The following is a 26,051-nucleotide window of genomic DNA, read 5'->3' on the forward strand; positions in this document are numbered from 1 at the left end:
TCCAAATGTTGTAATTAGTATATTCATTTTTACAGTGCAGTTTTTTTGCAGATGCTTTTATCCGAAGTCACGGGTGGGGAGGGGGCAGAGGGAACTTTTTCAAGAACTCAAACCCCCTAAGCTATAACCCCCACTATGTAAATACAAATATTGTCAGATACATGAGTTAATCCTGTTGGCAGGTGAGGGAATGTGTGCAGTAAAGATTGTTGGAATCAGAATCTCCTCCTTCACTTCGATTCTTCAAGGGCAGGAATTCAAAGTCCACCTGTGTAAGAATAACTCAAATGTTTCCTAAAGTATAGCACTGCTAAGTACATTTTTTGGAGGTATAGAAGCATACATACAGTTAGCTATTAATTTCAGCTATTAAATGGATACCACTTAGAAACTTCAACAAACAAACAACTGACAACTTAGACCTGTGCTTGCTAACGCTGCTAGCCCGACCTAAAATGGCCATACCCGCCCACCTCAATCCAACATTCTCGTTCCTCCTCCTCCAGCTCCTGCTACCAAGCCAAGCCCTTCCATTCCAGCTACCATGCAAGCACACCAAAGGGGCGTACCAGGCATGTGTTTCATCTATTTTTATCCCAGAGAGCATGGTGTTGTGTTGAGGGGGAAGCTGAGGCTCATGGGTAACGAAGTGATGAAAGGCTTCTCAGGCTGCAGTGGGAGGTTTGGAGTGACACGTAAACAGGACAGGGGGTCATAAGTACACCCTGGTCATAGAGTGAGTGGGTAGCAGTTATCTACTGCATTGGAGTGACCCAAGGTAGCCAGCTAGCATGTTGGCTAAAACTTCAGGGGAAGCTGCAACCTAAGCTCAAAGGCAGTTTGTTGCAGCGAATTGTTTGATGTTCGGCTGACGAAACAAAGGTAACGAGAGCTGACAGGCCATGTTGACAGCCGTAGGCCCAGTCTATTCAAATACATCATCTCCCATTTTAAGAGGGCCATGCCTGTGGTTATCTATAAAAGAATGTCATCAGCGTTGCAGGGATCACGTGAATGGCTGCTTTAATATGGGCTGTGTGCGTGTCCCTGTGGAGCTCTCACACGATTACGCCCCCCCCCCCCCCCCCAACCCTGACTGATGAGCTGTTCCTCATCACATAGCAGGCACTTCCTCATCTGTCACCCGTCGCCAAGGCGCCCCCCGTCGTCAGCCACTGACAGGGCTGCGTAAGTGACGGGTGATTAGCATCGCCCTCCTTCATTGGCCCCGGCTCGGAGGAGTTGGGATGGGGGAGTAGGTCTTGTCTCGTTGGCGCCAAAGGGGCCGTGCAAATAAGATCTGACTGACGTGCCAAGACATTACTTACCGAGGCTGACACGAGGAGCTTAGCTTTATAAATACCGCTCCTACAGGCATTTGCATGGGGGCTTGCGTAGGATTGTAACATAAAGATTTCAACGTAGAAGTCACCCTTTCGAAAATGGAAATTCCTCATAAATGGTTCCATCATGTGAGCATGATGGTAACAACTCACCTATTCTTCTCATCAACGCCCCCCTCTTCTAGTAAACATTTCAACATTATTCATCAAAAATAATAATCGAAACGCATCGAAACAAACCCGATCCTAAAACTGTTGTCAACCTTAAAAACCCCAATGCCATCATCCAGTCCAAGAGCATGAAAGGAACATGACCAAAAGCCATTAAGAGAGAGGAACAACGGACATGGAAGAGAGATTCAGACCTCATGGCATTTCTCTATGGCGTAATTAATGAGCAAGGGGACATTTCTGGGCCCTCCTCTCTCTCTATCAGCTTCAGCCTTTGTCCCTCTCTCAGTGTACCTTGGGGCTGATAAGTTGAAGTAGAGAGGGCGAGCTGCAGGGCTCAAAGCGCTCTCTCTCTCTCTCTCCTAGCTCAGCTTATCATTCCACTCAACCAAGTCCCCTTTTGTTTATCCTAAGTTCCGGTAATGGGATGGAGTAATTTCTCATTTGTAATAATATCAAAAAGCAATTACGACGCCATGAATAAAAGCCAGAGAACAATGGCTACCATCAATCATGGGAGGATAGGAAGCCCAGACTTTCCCGACTTCAGCTCCCTTCCCCCCATTTTTTAGTTCTTTGACGTTTGTGTTTTTCACTCAGTAGCGCTAATTTGCTTGTTTTGGACAAGAAAAACTCAATTCAGATAAATGTATGCAAAAAAAGCTGGAATTTGCTTTTTTTGTAGTCATTAGTGCAGGGGTGGCCAACCCTGGTCCTCTCGTGGCGCTATCCTGCTGGGATAGAGGGCCAGATCATTTTCCTTTAATATGGGGCCGGGTCTGTCCGTAACAGAAATTGACATGGGCCGGAGTAACTACCAGTATTATTGTGAAGATTTGATTATGACTTTAAATGTATTTATTATGGTAGATTAGTTTATTATTTTGTTGGGCAAGGCACTTCACCCTACTTGCCTCGGGGGAATGTCCCTGTACTTACTGTAAGTTGCTCCGGATAAGAGCGTCTGCTAAATGTAAATGTAGGTTCCATGCACATGTGGCACAACTTTCGCATATCCACCTTTTATCTCTAACTGTGCAACTTTGTAGTCAGGTTTTTAGCAGTTATCTCTGCCGTGGTAAACTACCAGTCGGTTTTGGATTAATTCTGTCACTATTCCACCCTCATGTCACTCATCTTTAGGCCAAAAATAAACGTAAATGTGTGTGTTTCCTGCAGAGGGGGAATCTTGAATCTCCAAACTCTAGAACTAAATAAAACACGACCAAAGGTGTCCACAGGACTCCAATAACAGGATATAGGTAGCTTTACTTGTTTAGTTCATGAGAAACTGGATCATTCTTTGTCTTAGCTTCTGGCAGATAACGTACCATTCTATTATTGAATATAACATTCACATGATGCACTTCAGAGTTTTTATTCTATGTAAAGCATATACTGCACAGTACATGTAGTATTTATTGTTATTGATTCGTTTCCACAAGCTTGACACTGATGACAGTGATGTCAAAAAGAGATAACTTGTCTAGGAAGAGAAAGAAGTCTTTGGCATGAATTTGTGGAAACGCATAATTTAAATGACTGTATTACTGTATAACTCTACATTTTCAGACTGTAAGACAAAACCAGGGCTGACTCAAGGGTGAGGAGGCCATGACCATTCAGGCAGTTCTGCTAAATGTTCTACTAAGATGACATACATAAGCATTAAAGATCTACGTTTATCATTCCCTTTCACTGCTTTATCTGTAACTAGTGAGAGTTGCTGTCACGCCTATGGCTTGGTGTGTGTGTTTGTGTGCGTGTGTATGTGTGTCTATCACCTAGGGTCGGGTGTATTCTGTTTCACAGGATTGTAAATACTGTTAAGTAATGGATATGGACAGAGAAGTTTCATATCAATTTACTGACAGTCAGGCAATATGGGGATTCATATGCCAACAGCCTTAGAGGCTTTTCTTTCGCATCCAATCCAAAGTGTTACAGTAATTGGTGTTTCAATTTGATTAACATTGTTGTTATTTAAAGTTATTGCAATTACTGTTTTATTAGTAACTATTGACGTTGATTTGGTTTGACTTCCATATTATTTTGTAAGGTGAGTATCTAAACATATCCAATTCTGGACCTGATTCTAATAAACACTCTTGCGTGATAATAGTACTGAAAGATACCTGAAGTTGCAAAATCACCTACAACTTCCTTTTGTTGTAATCCTCTTTTTTGTCATGGTGCCAGGCGAGCAGCCTTGCTGTCTAGTATCCATGCCTAGCCTTCTGTCAGTCACTGACACAGTGTCAGCTCCAAGGCCATATTGACATTTGACTTCCTCTCCAGGTCATCTCTCCAGGAGCTGGAGTAGAGATACCATTAACCTTTGTCGCGGGAAATCGTCAAGAGCCGAAGGCTAGGTCCCCCGAGGGATATCTGGGTCTATTATTAAGGTGTGTGTGTTTGTATGTATGTGTGTATAATGTGCATTTCACTGTACGTGTGTGTGTGTGTGTGAGTGGATGTGTGTGTGTGTCTTAATGTGTATTTGTATCAGAGTTTACATCTTTAGTGTGGAGGTGACCCTCCCATGCTGTCTCTTTAGTATTCCTGCCAGGTAGGCAAGCAGGCAGGAAGACAGGAAGCCAGGAAAACAGGGAGGCAGGAAGAAAGGAACGAAGATAGGAATGAAGGAAGGAAGCGGACGGGCAGACAGACAGACAGACAGACAGGCAGGCAGGCAGGCAGGAAGGCAGGCAGGGACTAGCCTAGCCCTGGGCCATGGGGAACGCATTAGAGACACACTCAAAGGAGAGGTCATGGAATCTGCCATATGTCAGCGCTGATGCTATTAGTTTGCTTTGCAAGGGTGTAACCCCCCTCAACCTCTACAGGCCCACAGATCTACAGAGGCCTAGAAGGGTCAGTATGTCCTAATGTAGCAGCTTGTAATGCCATTCAGCATTGTGTTGGATGTAGCTTGAACATTTTCTCGAAGGATTGTTTATTGACGTGACCTGTCTACAATCCAAAACAATATCTAGATTACCGTATTTTACAGAAGAAAGGCCGCATTTTCTATAAGGCGCATCCCACCAGAATGGGAACTTTGTGATTGTAAATCGGAGTCTAGGCCGCACATTATTGTAGTTCGACTGTTTGTTTACCCAAGAGCACTTTGAACCTTGGGCAGCTTGGATAGCGATCTAACGAGACAACATTCACAATCAGGGTGAACACTCAAATGATCTACACTACAGACCATAGCATTACACATATCAAAACAGAACGAACACAACAATAGAACTCCGAACAATGCTTATCTAACTAAGCTAATACCCTTTACTTTGTTGCTTTTCAGCTTGCCATGGGGCATTCTGGTTCCAAGAGCATTGTTAGTACAATACCAGGCTAAGAAACGTAAAAGTGGGGTTGAAAAATGTAGAGACAAAAATACATCACCTTCACTAGACAAAGTTTTACCATTTGAAAAACGGCTATGTGTATTTTACACAAAACTCAAATAAAGGCCAAAACATTTGCTCTACGCATGCTCGCATTAACTATCGAACTCCTGAACTAGCATCACATCAAACTCAGAATGTGCTGTGGTGGCGTATACGGGGGCCTGTCTGGATCAAAGTCCAGGGCCTATTTTTACTCCCACGTACATGTAAACCATCTCCGTGGATGCGGAGGTCGCGAGTCGCTGGCACTATTATTTCAGGGGTCGTGGGCTGGAATGTTTGAGAACCCCTGCTGTAGCAGACCTTTCTGTGTTCAACGGAAAAGGTTGTTTTGTCCCTCAGGGGTTGCCGTAGGCATGATGCTGACGCAAGCATTACGTGAAGTCCGTGAGGGCTGTTCGAATGGTGACGTCAAGAAGAGCAGTGGGAAAATACAAGTTGTGAAAACTGACCAGACCACCATGTCATATTGATGTCCACAACACCAAATACAATTATATCTAAAATGAATGTACAAAGAGCTTGGTCACACTACTAAACTTGAATTAGCCAATGTTGTCAACGATGCAATGTTGTTAACGATGCTAACGTTAGTTTGCTAGCTGTATAGAGCTGTAACATTTCACTGGGTCTTCCAGCTGTTTGATTTACTGAAATCATTATGAAATGTTATGTTCTACTAGCCATTTTCCTACTTTAGCAAGTCACTGTATCTCCAAGCCCTGACAGTGTAACTGAAACTACACAGTAAATAATTCCGGGCTATAAGCCACATCAAAATGTAAGCCGTACAACTACAAGAAAACTGTAAAATCGGGGTACAGGCTGCGGCTTTATTTCCGAAAAATACGGTAAAGTCTACTAAGTTTGACAAGACTGCAGTCTCACTTGTGTCGGTTGATCTCTCTCTACATCTCCCTTTCTCTTTCATTTGTCTTCAGCAGGCAAATTCAGGAAGATTACTCAGCCTATACATTCAACAAAGACCAGCTGGATGGCTGAGTCAGAGATTGTAATGTCTATGTGTGGGCATGCCCGTGTGTGTGTGTGTGTGTGTGTGTGTATACGTGTGTGTGAGAGAGAACGAGAGAGACTAAAGCCTCAGATAACATATACCAAAGCCAAAAATCTCTCAAAGACTTAGTTATCAACTTTGCCGCCTTAAGCTGAGAAATACGAAGTTGTCATATTTTCCCCTTTGAAGAGACTGTGTCATCTGACAAGTTTGGTGTTACACAAATCTTAGAGGGCCTGACTATGACATTTTGACGTCAAAACTCCATGTTTTCTCTGTTTTCTCTTTTAAGACTGGTAGCATGCAAGATAAGTAAGAAAAGTTCAAATAGATACATTCGAATGGGCCGTATATCCAAGCATCTTAGCTATGTGTGACTGCACGTGTGATGGAGGTCAGCAGATGCATACTCGGCAAGTAAGAGTCAGATGGAGTTAGCCAAGTCCAAAGGTGTGAAAAGCTTGGATAAGATGGCGATAAATATTTTATTGCGGAACTGAACTCTTTTTTTCTGGGGTCTGTAGAGCACAGAGGATCGAGGGGAGGCAGGAGGGATGAAAGGGACAGGAAGGTCATCTACCTTTCTTTTCACTTAGTCAACTGGGTCAATAAACAAACGTACACACTCTCAATGCTACAATGGGACGAGGAACCCACCTTGACACCTCGACAAAACTTTCTTTCTTCAGCTACACAAGGGCAGAACAAGATTTTGGCATACCTGCCAAATAGGGTGCGTGAAAAATAAAGGAGTATGTTACCAAGATATTTGGGGGAAAACAACAGACATGGCAGCAGAAAATGGGGATGTAGCAATGTTGCAGTGCCTGACTGGTCTGAAAGCGTAGCAGTGATTTAATGAGTTGAGCTAGACAAACTTTCATGGATTCATGGGCATGCGGTAAAATACTGAAGTGCAACCCACAGCTGTGATATGGAAGATGTTATGGGTGTTTGTTACGAGGACGTTTTGAGTGTGAGGCTATGTGTGGCAGGTGGCAGATGTGTGTGTGTGTTTGTTTGTGTGTGTGGGGATTTTCTACTCCTGCTACCAAGGCTGTACTGCAATTGATAGGTGCATTTGTAAATGCGGAGTGCAGCTGAATACCTTTCAGTACCATATTAGAAAACACACTCACGCTCCTATTCCTTGTGGGTATTTGTCACCGTTGGTTCGTCTGGGATATGGGCAATCAATAAGAGAAAATACCTTTTAATTGTTCCCCTCCTTCCTCTCCACAACCCAGCCACTTTTCCCTTCATTACTTCTTCATTTTCTCTTTTGTCCACATCTACCACATTCGCCCCATTTTCTTGTATTGATATTATTCACAGCCTGGGCATGTATACTCCAGAGCATGGACGCACACACACACACACACACACACACACACACACACACACACACACACACACACACACACACACACACTGGCCTCCCATGACCCTACAATAACAAATAGCCTAATTTGGGCCCATTATTTATCATTTCGAACCCATTCTCCAGGTGTACCCGAGCCGCCAACTAATTGCCAGTTTGGATGGATGTCTTGCAGGCAAGAACAAATCTGGTCACGCTTCAAGAATAATCATTTGTGTGTTTTTGTGTTGTTGAAAAATTGGGACAGTTTGTTGGAAGTCCCTTGGGTATATCTTGGGTCATGAGGTAATCGTGGTCACAGGGGTGAATGTCATTAAAGCCAACCTCACGTTTGGTCACACTCTGCAACAAGCCGTCGAGCCCGAGAATGATCCAACCCATCTCCATGAGTTTAATTTGTGAAAAGATACATTTGCTTTGGTAATGGATTATGCTAACGCATGCTAAGCTAAAGGTTTGTTAAACTATGGTTTAGCATGTAGCCCGGAGGCTGATGAAACCACGGCACTGTGTTATGGTCCATGAAGAAAGCGATTGGATGTAATGCTAAGTGACATCTTTTTGGAAAGGCAACAGAGCAGCTGATGACAGGCAATCTGTGCAGCCCAGCTTTCCTCTCAAAGGGAAACAACTGAAGGCCGCTGTGAAAAGAAGAGCTAGAGAGGTGGGGAGAGAGAGAAGGGGGTAGGAGGGAAAAGAGGCCTACCACAAAAGAGAGGGAGATGAGAGGATGGCAAAGGCTGCAGGGTTGAAACGAGGAAAGGAGCCGGATAGATGGCAAGACGGAGGGAGGAAGAACAGACCTGGCTGGTTGTAGCAGACTAGGTCATACATAACTGGGGGTTTTAAGCATGCGACTCATTATATCAAGTGCCACTTGTTCTAACCCCATCTCCCTCGCTGTCTCTCTATCTCTCTCTCTCTCTCTCTCTCTCTCTCTCTCTCTCTCTCTGTGTCTCTCACACACACACAGTCTACTTCATAAATGTATGAGACTGGGGCAGAGGCTGTGTTCAAAGCTTGAGTGATTTCTGAGAGCTGGTAACACATGCTGCATCTCAAACTCTGCTCACCTCTGCTCTCCCTCTCTCCTCTCCCCTCCTCTCCTAACCTATCCCTCCCCCCCCCCCCCCATCAGCCTGTCAAGTCCCCCATCATTTTCTAGAGTGATGGAGATTTGAGGATGAGTGAAAAGACCCACGCCCACACACACCAGCCATTTTGTTCCCCATTCCCCTGCCCTTCTCTCTCAGTCTCTCTCTCTCTCTCTTTCTGTCCTCATTTATCTTATCCTGCCCCCTCTCTTCTCCTCCCTACTCTCTCTCTCTCTCGTCTAACTCAATCTCGATCCCCCTGGTCCCCCCCCCTCCCCCCTCCTTTCTTGGAAGGGCTTCTTGATAGGCTCTCCTCTTTCACTTGATGCACTCCTCCCTCGATCGCCTCACAGTGTCTCCTCGTCCTGGTCCCCTACAGCTCTCCTCCTCCTCCCGCTCTTTCCTCCTCCTCCTCCTCACTCCCCCGAAACCAGATCTCCCGATGGCGCCCGGAGAGCCCGAGGGGACAGTCACATGTCTGCCCCCCCCTTACTGCTGGAGGGGGGGGGGGGGGAAATAACTAAGAGTTTATCGAGGGGGGAAGGGGGGGGGGGGAGAGGGAGGAAGAGTGTGAGAGAGACTTTCTCGCCCCGCCAGCGCTTTGTCACCAGGCTTCCTGTGTCTTTCCCAGAGTGACAGACGGACTTGCTAAGTGGTGGACTTGTGCGAGCACGTGCGGGAGTGTGTCTTCGTTCGTGCACGTTCAGCACAAGCTGCTTCTTGGTCAGTGGGGCCAGTTGCCAGTTTAGATGGGATACCCAAACCGTACAGACAAGGACTTAGGAGAAGAAGAAAAAAAAAGCGTGTTTTTCTCAAAGGCTCTCCCGGTCGTGATATCTCTGTCCCTATGCCACATGCAAACACACGCCAGCCAAGTCGTGCTCAGAGTTCTTCCAAGTGCAAACGTCCTGTTCTAGTGTGGGGGGGGGGGCGTCTGTCGCATCCCCGACTCCTTCCTTTTCAATGGCTCCTCGCTGACACTGCGCTCAGAGCACAGCAGCTGAGATCAATCACAGAGGTGGGGGGGGGAGGGAGGGGGGAGTCAGAAGAGGCTGAGGGACGGAGGCGGGGGAGGTGAGGTATAGGGAAGAGAGAGCAGGGGAGGTTACAGTACCTTTTAGGCTTTCATTCTGGGGACATGAAGGCTCTTATGTACCCTGGAGACCGAAGGCACACACACAGACCCGGACAAACACACACACACACACACACTCACATCACCACCTGCCAGGAGCCTAAAGCCTACACACATAGATAAACTGTATCCACACTATTACTTTCTCTCACACACACAAACACACATTCGCAAGCAATCTTGTGTGTATGAGGACACCCACCAACGCGACTTTTGCAATAGTGCTGCCATTACTCATCTCTTTTGATCTCTCTCTCTTTCCTGTTCACTCACACACACACACACACACACACACACAAGCTACAGAGATAGACTGGAAGGGATTGTAGAGGGTGAGCAAAGCTGTGTTTCCACTGCAGCGAGAAACTTTACCCCCGGAACTAGAAACCTTCTTCCGGAACAATGCCATCTGGGGCCAAACTGGTAGTGTTTTCCCTAGTGTTTTCCCTTGTATGTTACCTACATCCCTGGTGTTTCCTTGTCATTCTCTCGGTTTCTCCGTGGTGTGTCTTGTCTCTCTCCTTCTCTTCCTCTGTCCCATGGTTACTGGCTCCTTACACACAAGTTGACGTTGTTTGTTGTCACCCACCCTGTGTATAAATGTTTGCTTTCCATAACAGGCCCTGCCTGAATGTCAGTCCTGTTGGTATTCCCATGTGTATAAGACTTTTTTCCTGGGTGTTCCTGTAAAACGAGTTCCGTGGAGTACAAGTTGTGGGGACTTGCAGTTGAAACGTGGTTTCAGTAACCCAGTAAATAAGGGCAACTGGAGGGATGAAAAGTTGGTTGAGTTCAGGGGTTTACATGTGCATTTGTGTGGTACGTGTCCTTGTCTGTGTGTATTTGTATATTAGTAGTGACACAAATATTCATATTTAGAATCATAGTACATGCTATATAAAATAGATCATAATGTTATTTATTTGTATGAATTATTTGTATTATTATGAATTCATAATTGGGGCAAGACCTGAAAGAGAGGCTGGGAATCTGGAGAAGGGGCGTTGTGAGATGGGACCGTGTGCTGCAGGTAACATGTAAACTGCAGGAATTTATGGTTATTGCATTTGGGATGTCGCAGCTGTTCTAAATCAAAAAGAAGAAATCATTGTCCAGTGTGAGACTGTGTTACGCAATCGAAAAATACAATCTAGTAGTAATTGTCCAAAGGCAATTGTGTCTAATGCCAGTTAAGGCAGGCACCCAGCAGTTTAAGTTGCTTTCTAACATGTTTCCTGCTAAAGTGGAGTGCTGCGCATCACATAGAATTCACACAGGGGGTTCTCCTGACTGCAGCGCAATGTGTTTAGAGTTTATAGAGCTTGACATCAAGTATACCATTTGTAACTTGACACAGGTGTAAACCCAATATTTCGAGTGATTTAGGCTAAAGGGTTTGCTTATTGCCACATAGCTATTTAATAGCCGTATTCTTATGTAGATGCTATCTAAATTACATTGACATTTAGTCATTTAGCAGACGCTCTTATCCAGAGCGACTTACAGTAAGTACAGGGACATTAGGCAAGTAGGGTGAAGTGCCTTGCCCAAGGACACAACGACATTTGGCACAGCCGGGAATCGATCTAGCAACCTTCAGATTACTAGCCCGGTTCCCTAACCGCTCAGCCATCTGACAAAGCTCAAGTGGTATTAAATGACCTTTGACCCTGTTGTATCTGGGCCATCTATGTGGAATGGGACTAGCTTCCTTAAGGCCAAAACAGGGTCCCTCCAAGGTGCATCTTGTCATATCACAAACATAAAACTGTAAACGTTTGGAGTAGAACCCATGTTTACTTTATAGGAGGCCCACAAAGATGCCTATGCAGTTGAGGCTAAGTGAAGCTAAACTAGACGGATTTGGGGGTCTGAAATGTGTGTCTATGGTCTCAGCCATGTTTAAAAGAAGAATAAATGAGTCGACAAAGCTCAAGGCCAACCCTGCAGTGACGTAAAATAGCTCATTTAATTTGAAAAGGGTTCATGAAGGTATTTCCTCAAGCTTTCTGTTTCAATGAGGTAGCATGACACATAATGAGGATGGTTTGCATTAGCATACTGGCTAACGTGAGTTTAAAGTTTGAACTGAAAATCAAATGTAGGTTTCACATGCATGTACACTAACTACATAGACATGCCATCTGCATTCATTGTTTTTAAGAAGGGTAGATAACGAGAGGGAGATTTTAATTACATAGATATGAAGGGAATAAAGGGTGAAAGGGGAAACAAAAGAAAATGGGAAAAAAGTGATTTTTACTTGATGTGATGTAAATGAGGAGGAAAACATTTCAAGAAATAAAGCAAACTACTTGTAAAGAAAGGAGTTGTTAAATGAAAAAAAGCACTGCCAGAGAGATTTCACTCGGTGTCACAGTAAATCCCACAATCGCATAATTTTCATTCTGCTTGTTTGACAGGAGGAGATGTCAAAGAGCTCCACTTATAATCCATTAAGTTAATTACTGGAGTAAAAGTTGAAGGGCAGCAAAACGCCAGGGGCCAAATGCATGAAAAACGATGTAAATTCCAATTTCTTACATAACACTGTGTATGCAAATAGTATGCACGTATGTCTTCTTAGAGATGCAAAGACTAAAGACAAGTAGTAACTGCTTTCCAATATCCATATAATCCAAACATCCACTAACTCTAAATAATAGCACACAAATAGAGCTGGTCTTGCTCTAATCTCTCACCTTCGGCCTTTCTGGTGTATTAGGACCACACAGGGACTGGTACAGCCAATATCAGTATTAGAGAATAGACGCAACTTGTGACATGCTTGTAGAGATTTACCAAATGTCAATTGTTGGAGTCATTTTAGGATGCTATATAAGAGACCATGTACTTGGTCTCCTTTATAGACTAGTGTTTTGTATCATTTTCTTCGGTTTGAATAGGTTTTGGAACCATTATGACCCCAGGACAATAAGAGGCTTAAAGCCAAGGATGACTTGATAGTCAATGCGCCTGTGTTGGTGCATGTGCGAGTGTGGGTCTGTAATGGAAGTGTGAGGCCATTAATACTGAGGTTGCGTCTGCATGTCACTTCAGAAATGTCACGGTGTGTAAAACGCTGTGAGTGCCCCAGTGACAGACACATGTCCCTCTCAACATTCTCAGCACTTACCAAGAGCTCTGGCTGTGCAGCCCAAAAAGTCTGCCCCCCCCCCGCGGTCCAAAAGAGGTCAGCTCCACCCAGCATTTAGAATTCAAACAACCTCCCGTTGACTCTGGTGTAATCTCTCTCGTTCTCTGTTCTCCCCCTCCTTCACGTTCTCTCTCTGACTGACTTCATCGGTCTGTTGAACTACTTCTGTTTTCCTGGCTCTGCTTCTCTCACTTTGTTCAGTCATGCTTTCCCTCCAACTTCCTTTATCTTCTCATCCCAACTTCCCATTTAGCGTTCAGTTGCTCCCCTACTTCCCCCCCCCACTTCATGAAAAGGACTTAAAAGCAACAAAGTCCTCTCGTGACCTCAATGTCATCCACAATTCAGGAGCTGCTACGACTCAAAGGCGCAAAAGGTCAAGTTCTTGGTGGGGTTGAGGGAAAATAACACAAAACGTTGCAGTGTAAACACCTTTCTACCTTGTTGCATTCCCAGTATTCTCTTTCTTGCAAACACAACGTATCCCCACATCCCACCCCAGACACACACAAACACAGACATATTGACCAAAGATATATATATATATATAAGAAAACCTTGAAAAAAAAATATATATATATATCGTCCCCCCATTTCTTGGGGTGGGCCCGCCTTTCCCCCCCCTGCTCCGACACTCCAGCTGAGCGGCTGTGAGGAACAGACAGCGGCTCTATTCACGAGGCCCCCGCACGCATCAATAATACATCGACGACTACAACCCTGACGGTTGAGGTACGGGGCAACCAAACACACCTCCTGCAGGTCGAGATACGGCGGGGCCCACCTACACACCGGGGTCCATACCCATCGGAAAGGTTCGAGACGCCGCTTGAAGCCAGGTTGGAGGTTGTCTTTTGGGTGGGAGGGACTATTTCTGTATCCACAGTACATCAAAATATGGCGTCTGAAGATGTCGATCAACCGGTGTCCATTTGGGGGGAAAAGCACACACGAAAGTTGTCGTTGAGACACTGCCAGTGATAAGGACTCCTCTGGGAACTCTATATACAGAGATGATGATGAGAAATGATGTCGTCTAGCATTGTCGATATTGAGAAATTAATCATAAGCGTTGCCGACGGGGTTGACACTCCCCATGAATCCTGAGCTCAATGCACAACGCACAAGATGAAGCTGTCACAGGCATTAACCTCATAAGTTCTCCCCTTAAGCTCAAGGACAGTAAGGCTGGAGGAAGATGCTCACAGCCAGTGGATCTCTATGCTGGGCCGTTGGGGGCATGAATTCCGGTGCGCCAAATGTCTTATATCATGCGTCATCACGACATTCAGAAGTGATTGTCTCCATATTTTTGATGCAGCAAGAGAGAACCCTTTCCTGTTTAATGCAAATACAACGTTTCAGAATCACATTTAGGGAATAGCTGCTCCAAAAAAACGCTTTAAGGAGTTATTTCCTCTCCTGCGCCTCTACCCTCTTGAGTAAATTGAGTATCTGCAAATTAAGGTGTTTCTTTGAGGGGAGTGATGGAGACATGGGAAAAGACATCTCCACACTGAGAGTGGTGCAAAAACTAATAACTAATCTTCTTACAGTAAACACAATGCCACAAGAATAATAATATGGCCATTGTATTCTTGTCTGCAATAAATGCACCATGGACCCATAAAGTACTGAACAATCTGAAGTGGACTAGCTACCTGTCAATGGGCACCATCAACATGAAGCATGAAACTGTCCAAGTCCATTAGGAATTGTGACGGTAAAGTCAACAACAAGAAATAATAGGGAGACAAAAGCATTTTTCTAGTGGTTTGACCTATCTGTTTTTCTCTCTCTGTCTTTGTCACTCTCTTCGTCTATTTCTTATTTGCTTTTGCTTATTTGCAAGATAGGGCCCTATCTTGAACCCAGCGATAATAGCAATCCGCCATGGAACAAGTGCTGCTCTTACATAAAGGGAATGTGAGATGACGCTCTGATTGCGCGTTACGCCCAAATCAAGCCCATTAGTGATGTAGCGACTTTGGACCAACCCATTTTAGATTTGCGCCAGACGCAAAGTCATTTATCCCGCCGGCAAAATAGCAACCGCGCCGGAGTCCCACCCACAAAGTTACTTGCGCTTTGCGTTTTAATACTTGCGTTTCAGATCTTTAAAACAGTGCCTCTCTCTCTTTGTCTCTCCCCCTCTCTCTCTCTCTGTCTCTCTCTCTCTCTCTCTCTCTCTCTCTCTCTCTCTCTCTCTTTCTCTCTCTCACACACACACACACACACACACATACACACTCACTGCCCTCACTTTCTCACTCATTACTTCATTGAGGTGCAATTTGTTAAATTAATTGTAGTACTTTTCCTCAGCATTTTACTGTAACATCAGAGACTTAGTGTGTCTGATCTACCTGTTGTGTGACTGCGAGAGTGGGTCATGCAGATGCGCACCAACTCCAATCAATACCAGGTCATTAATGTTACGTAAAGTCGAGTAGAAAGATAAGTAAATTGATATTGATAATGTCAGATAATTGGCACTCCACCATTTGCATTATAGGTGCCATGAATTGAGCGTCTACAATCCCACATAAACGAATGAGAAGCCGTGGGGTGGGAAATGTAGTGCATTGATCCTTGTTTGATTGGATGATGACTGTGTGAGGCTGAGGAGCTATTGATCTGTGTGTTTCTCAGAACACTGCATTCCTCTCATGACACCACATTCAGAAGTGGTCACGATTCAAACATGATCTGTGTATCATAAGATACCAGTGAATAAAAATGACTAATAATGGAGCTATAAACTGATTTCTTATACATGCAAGGTTTTAAAGCAAATCCTTTACTAGATTTTGCATTTGTACATGCATAATTGAGAAAATTCCTGAACACCAATGAAATGTTAACCAGAGGGTGTCATTTTCTCTCACACTCTCACTCCCCCTCTCCTTTTATATGTCTCTTTGACAAAATCAAAGAGATTTATAAAATGAACTGATCGTGTCGGAAACGGATAGCAAATAAAACTGCTAATACACAAATTCAAAACCACACACATACCTCCTCCACCTCTCAACACAGCCTCGATCCATTCAACGAAATCATCAGGTCTTGATCAAATGAGCACCAGGAATTGTTCCCAGTGAAGGTGAGGCTTTATGGCCAGCACCGTCATGGCTGTAAATAATAAGCCTTTACACCCGGCTGCTCGTGAAAAACCAAATATCAATAGGATTTGCCGTTGCGGGCTCCCTGGACAAAACGCAATAACCGCAAAACACCATAAAAAATCAATGCGTATCTTGGCGGGTAGAGAGAAAGAGAACGAGAACATGAGTGAGCGAGAAAGAGAGATCCATAAAAACGTCACGGAATGGATCTGTGCAGTTAAATGTCTTTCAGAGTTTGGAAGGGATTTGAATGATTTATCCTGTCCATCGGTCTGTGTGTATCTCCTCCCTGGCCAGAATCATTCTGTAATTGTCTCAAAATTGTCACCTTTTGACATTCAACACAACATGGTAGCCTGTTCTGGAAGATCTGTTATGAAATAACAAAACATACGCATTATTTATCTCCACAAAGAATGAAGACTGATGTGTGCGCGTACCCACACTTGGTAAAAATGAGCAGCGGCTAACTTTAAAGTGAAAGTGTCCCTTCTTCTACATCCACAACTCTATCGGTGTTCGAGAGGGAAGGTGGGGTTGAGATCCATAGCTGGACAGCCACTGTGAGGAGCACTGGAGCAGCACTGAGGGCCCATATGGGACAATGAAGCGGAGTTCCCGGGAGAGGAGAGGAGAGACTGTGCTTCTCATCATATCGGCATCTCTGCCCCTGGGAAAGAACTGTAATGATTGTCTTGTGTTTAGGTGTGTGTGTGTGTGTGTGTGTGTGCATGTGTGTTTGTGAGTGTAGAGGTATGTGAGTGTATTGGTGTGAGAATGTGTGCGTATGCTTGTGAGCGTGTAGGTATGTGCATGTTTCGGTGTGTGAATGTTTGTGTGTATGTATGAATGCGTGCGTGTGTGTTCATGCTCGTGAGTGTAAGGGTGTGTGTATGTATTGATGCGAGAATGGATGTGTGGGTGTGTGTGTGCTGGTGTGTGTATAGGTGTGAGAATGTGTGTGTGCCTTTCGGGATGTATGTGTGTGTGTGTGTGTGTGTGTGTTTGTGCCAGGCCCGATGATCTATAATATGTCAGGTTCGGTTAGTGTCTGGCTTTTGACAGAAACCCTGGGGAAACAGTGACTTTCTGATTTGTGCTTGGTGTGTGTGGGTGTGTACGTGTTTGTGTGTGTTTGTGTGTGTGTGTGTGATATTACAGGACACACTATTCTGAGAATAATATCTTACATCCCATAGTATTGTGGTCTAGGCATCTAAACACCCCTGCAGCATAAGCCATTATTTCAAGCTGTCAGTGTTTCTAATGACAAACTGTCCCTTTCTGCTCTCTCACCCACACCCACTTTGACGCACACAACAATGCATTGAGAACCACAGTGGCGAGACATTCAAATGTATGGTCAGTTTTCAAGTGTTTTAGTATCTGTGACCTGACACCGGCGACCAGCACCGATGGCTCACTGTGGTCAGTCAGGTGTGAAAGCGTGGCTCTGTGTTTGAGCAGCTTATGTTTACTGTCGAAGGAAAGAGCGTGTGCACGTATGCGTGTGCATGTGTTTGTGTGTGGGGGGGATTCTTTGCTCCTGCCACAACAAATACAAGTGTGACTAAGCATGGGGTTTGTTCGTTTGCAACCAAGACTACGTGAATAACTTCCCATCCCTGTATGCGTGTACTGGAGCCCACTATGTGCCCACTATATATCCCCCTACTCTGCAAGGCTGGAGGAGACGAAGGACTCCCCTGGCAAACCCTGATCTACCACAGGGTGTTTCTCGGCCTTCACCTACGCTCCCTGCAGGGGGTCTGGGTTCTGGCTGCGGCTGGCTGCATGGACTGTCCGTGGGACAGATTAGCAGAGGGGATGAAGGAGAACGTGAGGGTGTGTGTGTGCTAGAGAGAGCGATGAAGAGATGGAGAGAGCACGTCTTGGCTGGTTAGCGGCTTCTCGCGTGAATCCTGTGTTGGGTTTGTGCATATGTGTGTGTGTGTGTGTGTGTGTTGGTATATGTTTTCCACATGAACTTCTGCAGCCCTGCACGATAGGCTTGAGGTGTTTTGCAAAAGCACTGATCTGTGGAAAATGCAGGCTAGGCTGTCCACAGGTTAGCTAAGATGGGTATTGATTGGCTCACCGTCCACACAATCGCTGACAAGAGATGGAGCAGGTAGGGAAGGGTGGCGAGAGAGGGAGTGCTGGGAGCAGTATTGATGCTACGTGTGTGTGTGTGTGTACATGAATTTGTGGCTGTCTGTGTGTGTGTGTGTGTGTGTGCGTGCGTTATGTCTAGAACGGGGCAAACAGGGGGACGGGGAGAGAGCCAATCAAGCATCTCTACAGGTGACCGGACAAAGCAGCGAGCGCACCCATGATGTCATAAAAGGCGGGCCCTAAGTGCGGGCCCAATTTTGTTCTCAAAGAGCACCCCTGACGTCAAGCACAGCGAAAAAACCTCCTGTTCCTTCCATTCACATCAGCCCTCCATACCTCTCTGCAATCCTAACCGCCTCCATTCACTGTTGGGGGGAGCTAACACGCACACACTTGTCACCCCCCCGTCTCCATCACACTCGACAGGAACTGCATTTATTTAACATGAGGGGGGAGCTGGAAGAGTTGAAAGGAAGAACAATGCCAGCAAAAAAGGGGGCGCAAAAAAGGCTGTATTTGAGCAGACCAACATGGGACATGAGGGAATGGAGCCTCTTTCTGCATTTTTGTACACACTTTGTGTGAACGCAAGCCACTGTAAGCTAAGTATGGGGTTTGTTTGGCAAAACTGCATTGCATTTCCACTTGAGCTTACTTCACAAGTCAAAGAAAGAGAGAAATCAGGAGCAAGCAATCTTTCTCCAGTAAGATACTCGAGCATTCACAGTCCATGGTGCATTCTGAACCGCCTAACAAAAGGTTTAAAAAACTTTGACAATCAGAATGATTGTGTAATATCACAACATACCAAAACTATATCCACAGGTTGGGGAGCATTGTCCAAGGCAAACGGATTCAATGCAAATTCTTTTTGTCCAACCTTGGATCATAGTCAGTCACACAATGAGTGATATTGAGCCTTTGAGTGGATGGAATTGGTGGAAGAACTGAGAGACAACAGACAAGTGTTGTGGATTTTCAAGAGTAAACCAGTCCCTTCTCACAGTCAGACTGGCAGAAAGACACTGAACTATGACAATAGGATATTCAATGCCTGTGTGTACATTTATGTGGGGTGTGTGTGTGTGTGTGTTCATGTTTATGAGTATATTTGTGTGAGGAGATTGTGTCTTTATTGTAATTATTGTGGAGTGTGTGTGTGTGTGTGTGTGTGTGTGCGTGTGTGTACCTGCTTGTGAACCCATTCCAGGCCAGTGTTGATGTTGATCAGACATTTGGTGCTGTGATTTACAAACCGTCAACAACACAATTTACTAATATAGCCCGGCGCTCCAAGAAGTAATTGCTTTCCTGCTGTTTTACTTTCCTGCCTCTCTTTTTTTCCCCTCCTTCTCCCTCCCAGTTCTCCCTCCCACCCCCTTCTTCACTGTGAAGTGTAACACCCAGTCTTTGATAAAGCTTTGCAAGAGGAGAGAGCGGTCTCGAAGCAATTACAGAAGCCATTAATTGCCCTTTAATACATGTTACAGTTAAGAAGCAATCAGTTTGGTAATTACTAAGGGACGGTTTGAGAATATCTTCTGCTCCTCCAGAAAAGCGGACAGAGTTGAGGTCTGCATGGTCCAGTGGGATTGAGGAGTGGAGCACTCCAGCCCTCAGGACGTGACAGATGCTAGGCTAACCTGCCAGAGCTAATGACATACACACACCTAGCAGATAGATGGAAACTGAGAAAGGGAGGCAATCTAGGAACTAATTGACGTCTCAGTTGCAAAAAGTCGTTTTAAGAATAGGTCAACAAGGAGGATGGTAAGTCAGATTGCTCCAGGCTTTGGTTTGGAGCGCAGGTGAAAAGGAAGTCTGAATAAACTGTACTCTATTGAGTTGAATACAATATCTCATTTGAAAATGAATCAAGTCTAACGACATAATCATTTGCTAACTTGTATAATTCATTTGTTGATCCAGTAGCAGACCAACAAGTAACCTGTCCATAGGGTTTGTGTCACATTCTCAGACCACCATTTCAATGAAATACCAGAGAATGCCTCCATCAACCCTTGACCAATCCTTTCGTAGCTTTCAAACACCGTGACTCCAGACTCAATGGGCTTTCCCTCCACTCTTTTCGGGAAGTCAAAATTGGCTCTCAATGCCCAAACACTATTTCACCCACTCACTCTCCATCTCTTCCTATTTCTGCCCCTCCTTCCATGCCCACAGTTTCTGGTCCCAAAAGATAGTGACCTCTTCAGCTTTCTATTTTGCATTTCTTTATGGAAGATTCCCTCGAATATTGCAATGCCTTGGTCGTGTTTACGGGCAAGCATAAACACAGGCATACAATTATGTGAAGTTCACGCCATGTTTCTTGTCTAATGAGGTGCTCATTAATTGCTGGGGTCGTGCGGTACCTCTCAGGGCCTGCCTAAGAAACATGGTGAAGAGAAGGAGAGGGAGAGAGAGAGAGAGAGAGAGAGAGAGAGAGAGAGAGAGAGAGAGAGAGAGAGAGAGAGAGAAAGACTCAAGAGAGGCGTTGTAGGAGGAGGGAAAAGATATAAACAACAACAAGCCAAGAAAACAAGACAGAGAGAGAGAGACAGCGATAAAGAGAAATGTTCCAGGGGAGAGCGAGCATGCACAGTCATGCTTGCTGAGCATCCCTCACGACTTCTCCAGTGAAGCATGTTTATTTCCTTTATTGGATCGGGGGTTTGGGGGGACGGTTGTTTTTTAGGACCCGCGTCCATAGAGTGACATCCACTCCTGTTTACTCATTCCTCCTGAGTTGACACACCCGTGTTTCAGCTGGGGCTAACGCCATGACGCCGTTGCTCCGTGTGGCTCCGCGTTCAAGTCACACCGACCCCCCATCTCAGCCCGTCTCGGTTCTCTGAAGCTAACTGGTGTAAGACAGTCATCCCCAAAACGAAGGCGTGAACCCCGCGCTCCCTGTTCCCTCTCAAGCTTCTCAACAGGCGACCAGGCTCATGTGAAGTGTTCTCTGGTTTGGATTGGACAGGACCACACACTGATGATGGCTTGCTGGGTCCCTGTATGAAGGCGCATGACAGGGCATGCATCTCGATGATCGCCTCTCATCAGGGTGGTGGAGGTAGAGCAGGCCTAGATGGAGGGAGGCCGTTGCTTTGTGTGAGTCACGGCTGTTAGGGTCAATCTCTTTCTCCGAAGCCCGGGCCCCGTGCCTTGTTTGCCTGGCAGTGGTGGAGCCGGCAATGTCAATGCAGTGAGTGAGGTTTGAAGCGAAAGGTGGATAAAGTGGGATCGGGTCCTTGTTTGGATATGTGTATCGGCTGTGTTTGGGTTGAGGCGAGTGCAATGACTTGTGTGTGTGTGTGTGCGTGAGAGGGGGAGTGTGAGCGATTTGTGAGAGAAAGAGGTGGAGAGAGGGTGAGAGAGCTGGGGGAGAGAGACGACACCTCACTTAGTATGCTTGACGACATGGAGCAGCAGCAACTGGCTTCATTAGAACAATGCAAGCCAAACGCACGTGCAAAATGTATTCATGTGCGCTCTCTCTCTCTTTCTCTCTCTCTCATGGGCACACCCACCCACTCAACCACACACCCAACCACACACCCCACACACACATAGTGTTTGAGTACTAATTACATCTCTAATGGATTTGGGACTATGAATTATTGATTATCTGCGTGTCTTTGTTTACAGAATGCCATTTGATGCAGGTGCAGTCAATTCATGTAGGCATTAAAATGGCTCACACTTTTTAGGCAAAAGGTGAGGGTTAGGATTACAGTTAGGGTCACTGCTAGGATTGTTGTGAATTCTGTGGAATAGTTTCAAACAACTGCAAAGAAAGTCAAATGCAAGTTACTGCACAAGTAAGTGTTGTGTAGATAAACACAATGAAATGCCGGTAGGGACTGTGCATGCACATTGTAGACGGAAAACTTATGACAATGTGCTGGGCAATAAAAGAAAGCTGTTTTCAAACAGATGACAGACAAATAGCCAACCTCCAAAGCAACTAGAGCTGGATGTACAGTGTCTGTCGTGGCAAGCGTATACGACACACAGCCTGCGAGTTACAACCACGGAAAATACATCAGCATTGACAAATTAGCTCATTCTCTGCATCCCTTCCTCTCACATACAGACACATCTCACATGCACACACACACGCGCACACACACACACACTCCTCGTAACATAAGCCACATGTGGTATGCATAGACACACAGGCACTCTCTGACTCCGTTACAGTGGAATACCAAGTGTTCCACTCAGAAGCAACGCAAAACAAATAGGCCAGTCAATCACATGTCACTGCAGCTGAATAACAAACAAAAGCTCCCAGGATGTGCGTGTGTGTGTGTGTGTGTGTACACGGTGGCAGAAAAGGAACTGCACAGAGGAAATGTACGTGGGAGAATTTGCCAATTTCCTCCTGCATCCGACTCGCACCTGCACCAACCACTGAGACGAAACCTTCCAAGGCACATACACAACGGCCCCTCTACAAACCATGGAACATCTCCAGTAGGACCAGGCACCTCTTGGAATGGCTTTGTCTCAAACTCTCCACACAGAGACAGTGTGCAGCCGACAGGGGACTAAAAGGGAGATGATTTTCGACAAACGGGTACAGGATTTCTTGCGTCTCCAGAGCTGAGGTCTGTGGTGACCTTTAACCTCGTCAAACACCTGCACCGCCATCCGACTGTCAATCGAGACGCTAGTCTCACAAGTAAATATTTGAGAGGAGAAATGAAGGAGTGGGGGTTTACAGTTTTGTGTGACTAACTCATAGAAAACTGAGCATTTTACTTTCAGATGAAATGACCTTAATTAGTCATTTGGATAGGCATGCTTTGAACATGAAACTTGCAATATCTGTTGCATCATTATAAACGAAATATTTCAAAGGTAACCAAAGCTACACAAACCATTTATTGATGTCTACAAAACTTCCCTATGCACACAAGTCTCCAGTCATACCTCAATGAAACAGGTACTTATCTCTACCATGGAGAGCATCGGGTCCTAGAAGTGACTGTGTAGTCGGCCACACATAACAGAGGAGATTTTGTGTGACAAAGGACATGAACAAGCTGTACCCCGAGCATTAGCAGCACAAGCCTGAAGGCTAGATCATAGACAACAGCCTTTCTAGGAGATAACACAGAGCCATCTGCTCTGGATATAGAGGCCTCTTGCAGTCTATGATACCCCGATGTTCCCCCCGCCAGACAGTGAAGATGTGCGAAGCTTTAAAGAGACGTACCTCGGGATGGAAGGATTCAACCGGAACGTGTCGTTGTGTGTCAGTTAAGACGATGAGGATTGAATGACATGTTGCTTTCTAAGTGTTTTGTTTTGTGTTTGCTCTAAAAGGGCTGCACCTGTCATACTTCTAATCAAAGGTCTTAACATTCGAAATGCTGATTTGTTTATTTGTATTCATACATTGCAGATATGAATAGGGGCCTGTTCCCCAGTAGATTTGTATGTCTGGCAACGCCTCTGATGCATTGACTGACGGCAGTCACTGAAGGAGGGTTTCCTTAACATGGAAACATTGGATACGTGCACTCATGAAATTTGAAGGTAAATCATTAAGAAGCCTTTACCAGTGCTGGCAAAGCATTTGACACAATAGGTTATTTTGTGCATCCGTCATTACACAACTGTGTTTGGCCTGAGTGACTGCCACTCTGTCTGTGTGTGTGTGTGTGTGTGTGTGTGTGTGCGTGTGTGTCTGTGTGTGTCTGTGTGTGTGTGTGTGTGTGTGTGTACACTTAAATGTGTGTCTTGCTCACTCTTTCATGAGTCCCATCCTCATCTCCACTGCAGCCATCTGGCTGTGGTGATAGAGACACTCAGATGGGCCACACACACACACACATTACCCCCGCTAAAGGCCCTCTCACAACTGTGGAAGAGGAGGCCTGCTGGGCCACAAAGAGCCCTGCCAGTCGCCCAGAGAGAATCATTATGACCATTTAAGATTCCAGGAGCTGTACTTCTTTTTTTACATAAAAAAGTAAATGGAAAGCCGTCATTCTATTCAAAGTCTTTTTTCTTCTTCAGGAGAAAATTAAATTGATTTTCATTTCTCTGTCGTGGAGTTAAGTGTGTGTGTGTGTGTGTGTGCATATGGGTGTCTGTGTGTGAACATGGGACTAAGGCCGTAGGCACGATTAAGAGTGCAATAACAAGTACCTGCTCCTTTGTGACTTGTGTTGTGTACTTCAATCCTAGCGTTTGATTAAACAAATTCATACTCTCTGATTAGACGGATGGTGTGGGCGCAGACCGACGCCACCTGTCCCTCAAGCAGAGGACACAAGTGTCCTGCTATACACACCTCAAACAATCCACATCAGGAAACAACACACACACCGCCAAAATCCTGAATGCAACAGGAGAGGATATGACCTGGAGGATAAAACCTGTGGGAAGCTATTTCAGGAAACACAGTACAGTAAGAGACGAATTTGGAAACACTCAAAACATTGTGAAAGAGTTGTGCTTACACATGCCACAGGTAGAAACCTTGTCCTCAGAGAAAGGTGGATGCAAAGCTGTTACGGCTTGGACCTATTTTATGACAGTAGAACCAATACAGGGAGAGAAAGAGTGCACACAAATACATCTGGAAAGTACGCCTACCTTTTTCGATGGATCGCTTGAAGAAAACGTGTTTTGAAAGTGACGCTTTCAGCAAAGTATTGCATTTGATGCATTGAAAGCTGAGAAAGTCTTCAAGGATACGTCTTCATTAAGCTCTCTTTTAAACAAGTTGAAAAGTGAAAAGGACTGAGATGTTCAAGTCAGACTGATGTCATTCTTTGTAAGAAAATATCAATCTTCGGCTGTATTTATTGTTCAGGGAAAAAACACCAAAAAACTACAATCAACAACAAACAACACAGCACTGTATGCAAATTACACTTCCAGCTTATGGTAGGGGGACACCTTGCCAGCAGCCAGATAGACCTCCAGATACTTAATAAACATTCTGTTTACAAACAACAAAGGTTGGGGTGTATTGGTTAATTCCATCAAAGCAATGTATTCTAGTAAACATTTGACAAATTGGCCAGAGTGCTCAATGTTCTTTTCCGTACTTTTCACCCCAGTGAAAGCAATGAGGCTGTTGGTCTCTCATTGACAGATTGATTGACAGAAGTGTTCCATTTGTTTGTCACTTACTACAACTAGTGTGATTGGAGCTAAATTACTTTGTTCTCCACTGGGATGTCCACTGGACGGCAGATTGCGAGTAAATATTCTACATCATGTGACTGACAGTTAGATTTTCCTTAAAATACCAATGAAGCAAATCTTTTTTCAATGAGATTTTACATTGTTAATGCCACATTGCTTACATTATTTTGGTGAGTCAGAAAGTGCCTCCTAGTGCAAAATGGGATAGACTTTTGGCTGGCTGCTGCAAAGATCTCCCTCTTTTTTTCTGTCTGCACACACACACAAACACACACTCAAGAGCTTCTCTCTACGGCTTCCGGGTGTTTCCCCTGCGTGAGAGTGAAGCCCTCTTACTGGCATCTCACACCATATTACTATCTACCATCTTGAGAAATCCGGATATCAAACTCACTAATACCTAAGCCTGCCCCAGAGCTGGGAGAACGCAGGCATCTGCCCCCGCCCCTCCACATCTCCCTCTCTGAAGGAGCGAGGGATGTCGTTCTGTTTCTCTCCTGTCGTGGAGAGGGGTTTTTATCTTCCCCTCTCTCTCTCTCTCTCTCTCTCTCTCTCTCTCTCTCTCTCTCTCTCCATTCCAATGTTCTTGGAGTGCACAGAGCGCTGTGCCGTCCTTTTAATCAGCACCACACTGTCAAGGCCAATCACAATCTTTCATACCAACACTGTTATCAACAGCAAGAACAGAAGCAACAACAAAAACTACGCGCGACAGTTCTGCTCCTCGTACAAAACTTGTTGGATCTGTTGTGGAACGTGTACGAGACAATGCTGAAAGTCTTGACTTCACTTCCAATATCAGCGGTGAAGTGCTAAATAAGTGTACAGTAAAAATGTCCCTTTGCCCCAATTCAATCTTAATCTGTGGGGGGCTATGGCTTATTGCTAACACCTCATAAGCCTCCAGTAAACGACAATAA

At 45.1% G+C, this 26,051-nt stretch overlaps 1 protein-coding gene across 1 annotated transcript in view; it reads right to left on the reverse strand.

Moving 5' to 3' along the window:
- Positions 1-26,051, reverse strand: part of LOC146222327 (neurexin-2-like) — a 282,700-nt gene that overhangs the window by 198,721 nt on the left and 57,928 nt on the right. The window lies entirely within an intron of this gene.

The sequence above is a fragment of the Hypomesus nipponensis genome, chromosome 25 (genome assembly GCF_054491055.1).
Source record: "Hypomesus nipponensis isolate SF chromosome 25, ASM5449105v1, whole genome shotgun sequence".
In the NCBI taxonomy this organism is placed as follows: Eukaryota; Metazoa; Chordata; class Actinopteri; order Osmeriformes; family Osmeridae; genus Hypomesus; species Hypomesus nipponensis.